Source organism: Pocillopora verrucosa, chromosome 1 (genome assembly GCF_036669915.1).
Source record: "Pocillopora verrucosa isolate sample1 chromosome 1, ASM3666991v2, whole genome shotgun sequence".
Taxonomy (NCBI): Eukaryota; Metazoa; Cnidaria; class Anthozoa; order Scleractinia; family Pocilloporidae; genus Pocillopora; species Pocillopora verrucosa.
Window position 1 is genome coordinate 29,465,226 of NC_089312.1, and position 9,075 is coordinate 29,474,300.

At 37.5% G+C, this 9,075-nt stretch overlaps 1 long non-coding RNA gene across 1 annotated transcript; it reads left to right on the plus strand.

Annotated features, from left to right (window-relative positions):
- The first annotated feature begins 5,105 nt into the window (after positions 1–5,105).
- On the plus strand, positions 5,106–8,405 carry LOC131786086 (uncharacterized). Its single transcript, XR_009340340.2, has 3 exons — positions 5,106–5,226; positions 7,049–7,172; positions 8,127–8,405. It is a non-coding gene; the product is annotated as an uncharacterized lncRNA (long non-coding RNA).
- The last annotated feature ends 670 nt before the right edge of the window (positions 8,406–9,075 follow it).

Sequence of the window (9,075 nt, forward strand, 5' to 3'; positions counted from 1 at the left end):
GTCTTATGTTCTTAGACGTTTGGCTCATTGTGTCTGTGAAGCATTGAAGTTTTCAGTCTCCAGGGACACGTGGTTTTCTTAAGCAACAACTGCCTGAAGTCGCGTGCTATGATAATAAGTTGGAAGTCCATGGGGATGTGGCAGATCAGCAGCTTTGAGTGAAATTATGTCATCAGGCGGCACGCGCGCCAATAAGTTCAATTAACGGGTTGTTTACTTTGCACGAGCAACATGCCTACGCAGAAAAACAGATTTCAAGAAAATATTTTAAGAGTCATTGGAAATATATTTAGTGTTATCTATCACTTTACTTGACGTTGTCTTGGTTAACTAAACAACTCAGGGGGGTCCTGAGCTCATTTGAGGGCTACTTTGAATGTTTTCGCAAATAATGAACAGGATAGAAAGCATAATCTAGAAAGCATACGTGTGGAGACAGCGAGGTTCTCAGTCAGTGGTCTTTATAATGACTATTGTTCAAAAAAAAAAAAAAACCTCTCGCATAATTTGCCAGTGATTGATGAAAAGGCCCCGTTAAATTTTTTTTCGTTTTTTTTTTTTATGATTCACGCGTCCACTGACTGAATAATAGAACCAAAATCTGGTACCAGAAGCAAGTTTACTCGTAGATCTGAGCTGCAAAGCGTGCGCGGCTTTTAACCGCAGCTGGTGAGCACATGGTCCTACTCTCGGCTTACCTACACCTTTTCGACCTCGCCCAGGTTTCATCTTCCTAGGCTTTTCGTTAGAAACGTAATTAGGATGAACGGCTAATATCGGAGTCAATGATAAAAGGTAAAACTGCCTCAGCTCATCTGCTCTTGTCTAATACTTTTTTCCGGATTCATAAAATTTATTTAGTCGTTTCATAATTTGGGAAATCTTGTAATAATTAGCTTGGGAAGAAACTTTTTGCAGTGTCTGCGTCCATTGCTTGACTTGAAAAGTGCAACTGTCTTACACTGGACTACGGTTTTGACAAATCAAACCAAGCATGTAATGCACACGTATTGCATACCTATGTGGTTTTGAAAGACTTTTTTAAATGTCCACTTTATTGTAGAGGTGGTTCCGCTCGCTTGTTGCACGCATCGTTCACATCAATAAAGCTGCGTCACGGTTTGTAAGCTTAAGAATTAAAAAAATTTCAGTTTGATTCTTTGTTACCTGTTTCTACCTTCTCCAATGCTTACTAACCTTGTTTCTTTGTGATTCCGGCATACTATTACACGCCTTTGTTTGGACCTCCACCGTATCTCAATAAATTTGCGAGGCGCAAAATAGAAAAATAAAACAACTAAAAATATAACTAGCTCTTTAAGAAAAAATCTTACTCTAAGCGCGAAACCCTCCGCCAAAGTAACTACAGAAAGAAACTTCTATCATCAGTGGCACCAAGAATAGGGTAGCTTATGGTGTACTGTGTCCCTGAAAAAACAACGAGATTGTTCAAATTAGTAATCAGCTCCTCATCATCAACGCCGGTCAGACAACCAAAAGTAAAGCATAGTTAGTTGGGAAGTCGTCTCCAGTCCTCTTTTTAGCTCGGCTAAATATCAACAACCTCTCACACAAAGATCCGCCTATCATTTTATCGTGCAACATGGAAATATGAAGCAACATCAAATATCTCTCCATCTTTTTTGCGAGCGGCTTAGTGAGTGAGTTTCAAGATTTTCGGGTTTTTGCTTTTGCAGATTTTGCAGATGGCGCATGGCAAAAGAAGAGGATCATGTTTTGTTTGATTTTGTTGTTGTGTCAGTCTTTTGGTTGGAAAGGCATTACCTTCCCGACACGATTTGATTTGAACCGGGAAAGGTGACTCAATTAATTATGAATAAAATGTGCTTTTACTCAACGGGTAATAAAAGTTGAAAATATTACATTTCCTTCTGAGTTTATTTCGAGCTCAGCTTAAACAGTCTTTGAACATAAAATTGCAAAAAATGTTTTAGTAGTTCAAACTTCTATCCTCTCAAACCGCAAAAGTTTGCTCTCGCAAAGTGCAAGGAATCACAGTTCGCATCGCGGTAGTTTTTTCCAAGAAAAGTTATGAATTCCTGAGTCTTAGAACGTGTTCTACCCGTTTATAAACTATGCTAAATTTTATTTAGCCAATTCATCAACTTTAAAACACCACTAAAATCTACAATGATGAACCAGAAAAACTCAGAACCCTTTGAAAGAAGACCTCACTCGAAGCATCTATTCACCTGGAGAACGTTACGGATCTCTTTCAAGATCATTCATTCATCGATGTTCGGTTAAATAACACCACCTTTCTTTTTTCCTTAAGTTGACGCAAATTACATTGACGCCATTGTTTTAAAGCTCCTTAATCAAATAAGCAGGTTTTAATCACACACAGAGGACAAAGCTATATAAGGAGTGAAAAAGAAAACACGTGTTGCACTTTTGACTCGTTACCTAAGCGATGAAGCATAGAACTTTGCAATTTAAAATTTTAACAATGCAGTTTCCTTTAACTAAGTTCTATTCAGTTTCACTGAATTCGAATTTTATTTTCCAGAACAATAGAAAAACTTGTCACCCTCGCCACGTTTTGAAGAGGGTGTTTTAAAATCTTTTCTCTGCGATGTGAAAGCGTCAGTGCATTCAACTGTGATCTCATTGAACTTCACGAGGGATGCAATTATTTTTTTCATTTGCAGTCATGGACCGATGGCTAAAGGCTCCATTCGTTAACGATAGAACGGTTTCTCTGGATTGGGAAGCTGATACGAGTTTCTCCATACCGGGTACATAACGGAAACTTGCCTCTCAGCTGTTAACTGAATACGTAAAACAACACTATTATTAGGATAGATAGACAAGTATCTATGGAAATAGTATCATAAATGTAAGGCAGGAATTTGCGTGTGACGAGAAATCATTTAAATCACGGTGAGCCACTAATCCAAGTTGATAAGATTGTAGACATCATTATTTTTATCAGTAAAAGCTGACTGAATGTTAGAGATAGTTACCTTTCCTATTTTTTTTTCTTTCATGTCATAAAACTGTTGATTTTCTTCAATTTAACAACAATGTATCTAAGTGGCGACATGAGAACGTTCATTCTTGTATTTGTTTCTTGTACTCAGCCAACGGTATCACTTCCATGTTTCCTCCTCTTGTTAGGAATGATGGGTAAAGAAAATAAACTTTTTAAGCCACCAATTTATGTCCTACAGGTGAGGGAAGAATTGTTGAAAGTTAAGAGAAGGTTTTTCAAGAGGTTTCTCTTGAGAGAAAAGTAAAGTTATTTGATTTCGGCCGAAGGGAAGTAATTAATCAATCTCGTGCCAACTCAATCTCAGTAGAAAATTGGTCGTCTCAGAAAACCTGTCTCCTGTCTCTCGATTCCTGGCTGAATTAAGTAATGCCACGAAAATACAGAGGGGTAAGTTTCTAAAGAAACTGTAGTGGTACGTCGGTGGGGGAATATCGAGATAATTTTTTGGATTAATATTAGTATCTGGGCAACTGCCCACCTACCCCTCCCCTAACTCAACAACAGTCAATTGACAACAATTTAAGGTTAATGTTAGGTTAGGGGAGGGGCAGGTGGGCAGTTACCCAGATAATGATATTGATCCAATTTTTTTTATCAACTGAGTTAATAAGGTAAATTGGTCCCCGTAAAGAGTTTCTAGAGCTGACGTTTCGAGCGTTAGTCCTTCACCCGAGCGAATGACGAAGGACTCTGACGAAGGGATAGCTCTCGAATCGTCAGCTTTGGAAACTCTTTACGGAGACAAATTTACTTATGTCCAAAGAACACGAGCAGCTTACCTTTTCTTGATTACACTCCATCAGGGGGGGCTTTTTTCCCGAACTCAATCTATTCAAAACCCTGCTAGCCAACGTGTAGCCGCACCCACCCCTCCAAAGGTGAAACGGAGGCAAGGGAGCGGCTGGGGGGAGGGGGAGGGTGCGACTAAAACCCTGCACATTTAAACAGTGCACACCACGCGAAAGCTTGCTGTGCTGGGAAAACAAAGGGTGACTGAAATACGCCGATTTGCTTACTGTTAGATTGAAAATAATAGGATTACGGATATAAATTAATGTGATATCAGATGAACAGTATTAACTAACATGGAGAAAACGCACCCTTTTTTCTAAAATTATTAATTACCCGTGACGGGTCGATATAGACATACACACTGACAATTTGTGAGGTTCGTTTTATATGCATCGGGTCACCGACTTAACGCCCTTAGCTTAATATCAATTTCTAAACTTGTTTTGTCTGCGGTTAGAAATGTATGTACATAACAATCGTGATTTTGAAGTGTAGAAGATAGCTCACGAAAGACTTCGTGCCAGTTTGTGTTTTATTTTATATCCTACCCACCCGAATCAGAATAACTGAGTCTAATGGCCCCATTTTCCCAAAAGAATGAATCAAGTTAACTTAAAAGCTTTAAAAATATTTTCGCAAGATTCAGGAGCTGACAGCTAGGCGGTGAACACATTAATCATTTCAAAACAATAATTAAATGCTTCAAAAGCGGTCTCTTCTGTACCCCCACTGAGATGAGACGACACTTGCCGACACTAAGCACCTTTGCCTGGTATTTATTTCCTTTTCCATTTGGTATTGAGAAATGCTTTCCGTACTTGAGATTGACCACGAACAATCCATGGGGTAGCGACCTCACCGCGCGTATTTCTGTCAATCTATTACAAACTCCTCTGGCATCTTTGAACGACACTTGCCGACACTAAGCACCTTTGCCTGGTATTTATTTCCTTTTCCATTTGGTATTGAGATATGCTTTCCGTACTTGAGATTGACCACGAACAATCCATGGGGTAGCGACCTCACCGTGCGTATTTCTGCCAATCGATTACAAACTCCTCTGGCATCTTTGAGGAATTTAGCGTGTGGCCGTTTCTTCGTTGGGAGTCTTGTACCCAGACAGAGCTGGTGAATATTCCCAACTCATTTTTAAGATTCGCATGATATATCAATATACTGGGTTAACTGATGGAGGAAATGCCGGAACCAAGAGCACAAATATTGCAACAGGACTTGCTTCATTTCTCTCAATACAGGAGAAGAACTGGGGAGGCTGGCTTGCTTTTGTTAGAATTTCGTGAGAGGTCTGGTAGCTAGTATTAGTAGTATCGCCGCCATATTGAAAGTGGTAGAGAGTTTTGAGCGTTTGCAGGATCGTCAGTAGTTAATTTGGGCTATTAATACGTTGAGGCAGATAAGTATGTGACATGATATGTTTTATCTTTCAAACAGGCCTTGATATTTCATAATTTGGAACATTTTCACTCCGTTGATGCACATATGAAGAGGATTTTGTGCATATGGTTGTATAACCGTTCTCAAATATTGTTTAACCTGTGCTGTTTAACCTGTGCTATTTAGCCTGTTCTATTTCATCGGTTATATGGTCTGAATTACCCTGTAAACTGATGGTAAGATAAGTAACAACTTAAAAGTTACTTGTAAAGAACAAAATTATGATTACTAGTAGCAACTTAAAGGTATTTGTACAGTTCTCTTATCTTAAATGGCAGACCTTATTACTGTTATTTTATATGCCTGTAGGCAAGCCTTCTCAATTTTATTAACGTGTATGGAAGGGAGCTGAGAGCGCTGTTTCTTCAAGTACGTTAACGTTTGTGTGACACGAAATTTTTTTGGCGTATTTATGAAGCTTGTCATTTTTACAAGCCAATTCTGATAGAAGGAAAAATCTCAGTCATTTTCGGGTCTAAAAGTTCCCTTATTTTGTCTTCAAGTGTCCTGTAGACTGGTAAGGAGTTACCAGGTGATGACAAAGAAAACTGTGAAGTCTCTCGCATCTCATGTACTTTTGTTGAAATACTCTTGAAATAATGTGCAATAGTGATGTACCCTTACCTTCAGCAAGCTCTACCAAGAGTTGTGATACATCATACTCAAGTAGTAAAATAGTAAGAAGTGGAAGTTGTGAGTACAGTTCAGCCCTACAAAGGAGAACTGCGTGCATCAAGGGGAAGATTTTGACAAAGATTGACTAAAAGGCTTTCTTGCCTGTGGTGTTCAGGTCAAGATTTGAACAAAATATTTCCGTTACTGATTGTTTAGTTTGTTGCATATCTGTTTTGTTTTCTGTGGTGAAATCTATGTTAAGAATGGGTAGCTGTGTTCCTTTCTGTTACTGTAACATATCATTCATTATCCTTGCTCAGTGCTCTAGAATTTTGTTACTGTTGAGAAATTATTGTAGCAAACTAAAAACTAACTTTAAATGGCAACATTAAAAGAATTGGCTGTATCACAAAGCACAATGATTTTCACTGAGAAGTCAATAGCTATTTTTACTGCAAATTGTTCATCTCCTTGAGTGTCTCAAGGGTGTAAAATAAACAACAATAAGAAGCTCACCATTCTTTGCTTGCAAAATGTCAGCTGAAAAGTATGTGGAACAACGGTGTCCAGTGTGGAAACAGGTCCCTTAATGGGCATTCTTTTTAGCTGAATTCATAGGCCATCTGATTTGATCAGTGGCATGTGTTGTAACAGCTGTCTTCAAAGCTGTGACAGAGCATATGGCTAATGACTTTGAAGTAGTAAGATCTCCTTGATGTCGATGATCAAAACTTCAGTCATCGAGGCTATACAGCTTCACAAAACAATGTATAACAAGACTGACTTCAACAAGTGGATCTACAAACCCTACAAAAGTGGCCCATGCTCTTCAAGCATGAAAAAATCTTGCACATGAAGAAATCCCTACAATGATGTTGATGTTTTGCCTCTCTTCTTGATTCCTCCTTTCTCCACCTTAGTTGCTGCAGTGTATTCATAGTTTTCTATGTCACAGCTACGTGACATAATCATTTTGGCTGCATGCTAGATAGCGACACTTTTCAGCTGCCAAATTGTACTTTCAATACGCAAAAAATGGTCAAGGAGAACTCACTAGGTCAATTGTTTCAAATTTTAGATACAGTTATCAACCAGAAAAAGAAAAAAATTTAGTGTCATAGGCACTTTAAGAAAAGATAGTCATGCACTCAGACTTGCTCTCTCTCCTAGGAATATGTCACGAACTGTTCTGCCCCATCCAAGCAAAGTCCATGTATTTCTGTCTAAGCTTATGGGTGGGACAATGGTTTTCTGGATGCTGTGGAGAGCAAAACATGACTGGGCAGACATAGTGGTAAGCACATGCTTGGGCCTTGTGGAGTACAGTACTAGAATGTGACAACTGAACTGAGTCTAAACAAGTTCTGTTAGTTGGTTGACAACTCAAGTTAATTTTTACTTTGAATAGGAAATGTGTTGCGTGGTTGATAACTTTTTTCTCCCTTTAAGTCTGTTATTCTCAGCTTTTTGCTTGTTTTTGTTCTTAATTATTTTTTGTAATTATGAATGTAGTTAGGTACAATAGTTTGTTGAGTCTGTGGAGGCCTGGTTCTATTGTTTCTGGAAAAGAAGTTGTGAGCTCCTTTAGTCCAGCTGATTCCTATTTGATTGATGTACCCGTTGTAGTTTAATATGATTTCAGGTTGAAAATGATATTAAGCTACCAGGAGTTTGATTTGCATGTTTTTTTTTCGCTTTGTGTTTTTTTCTTTGCTTGTTTAGTGTTTGAAATGCTATAAAAGAAAACTGAAAGTAAAATTGAATGTGCAAGTGGACTCCAGGGGTGCAAAATGTTTCTTTTAGCTTGAAATTATTTATATTATTTATTTATAATTAAATGTTTTAATCAGTACCTATTGCTGTTTTTATTTGTAGCAGAATAATTTTATCATTTTTTGCCTTGATAATGATGTTATGTTTATGTTGAAATGTTGTTGACTAGCCTTGTTTTAGCTTTTTGAGTGTATTATAATGTTTTTATGAAATATTTCATGGCAATTTTTTTAAAATATTTTTTTAAATCACTTATTCTTCATCTTTGTGTAAAGACCATGGAAATGTACCAAGAACAAAGGAGAAAACAGATGGAACTAAAGTAGATTCGTTTGACCTGAAATTGATTTTTAATCACTACCTATACTTCAACAGTCCCCTCCCTGGAACAGTTTTTAGATGCAGCTCAAAACATTTAGTTGCAAGAATTTGTGTGGTCAGCAGTCAACTGGATGTCTTTGCATTATGTTTGCAGGGGCACAAAGTTATGTTTGAAATGGAAGATGCAGAGAAAGCAAGAAAGAAGGGACTGGAACATCATTGATAAAGTGTTTATATATTAACATTTTGCTTGTATTGTGGAGAGCTGAGGTACCTAACTTTAAAGTGAGAAAATGGAAGTGGATGCAACAATTATTGCAAAGGGGGACTAATCAATTGTGATGAGATTAAATTGGATAGTGTTAATGTGGTTTGATGTATCTACAGCAGTGATGAAGTAATTTTGTAAATATATCATGTACTTTATGTGGAATATTTTGTCTTGGTTTGTTTGCTTTTCTGTTAGTATGGAAGACATAAATTAATCTCTGCACAATTAAGAAAACATCTTCCTAAGTTCCCCATAGAGAAGTTTATTAGGATCTTTTGAACATTTCTTGGGTTATTTTTCTTTTTTCACCAAAAAGTTTTGACATAGGGGTTTTATGATCTTTTTTAGCATTTTTTTTTCACAGTTTTCTGCTAAAATGAGCTTTGTTTTTAGATTTGGTTCCCATTTTGCTTTTCTGTAATATTTAACAGTGAAGCATATACATGGTACCACAGATCAGTATAAAGATCATTGTGGTTTCGTTGAAGTTACATATACCTGTGAATAGCAGAAACAGTCATTACCCAAACATGTTATTTTTAATTTTGCCAACATCTCTTACAACCTTTTGAGGCATTTTATGTAATGAGTGAAACATTTCTTCATTGAAAATTATTTTGATCACCTTGCATGATCATCCTTCAGAACAATCCAGTCTCTCGGTGTGGTTTATATGTGATACTGTCATGCTTTATTGCTACACTGAATGAGGGGAGCAAGGACATTCAGGAGTTGTGAGGCTCAATCTTGTTGCAAGAAATTTTGTCTGAGACTGTAGCTTTCCAGGCAGCTTTTCATATCTTGGGACCAGCCAGAATAATTTTCTATAAGG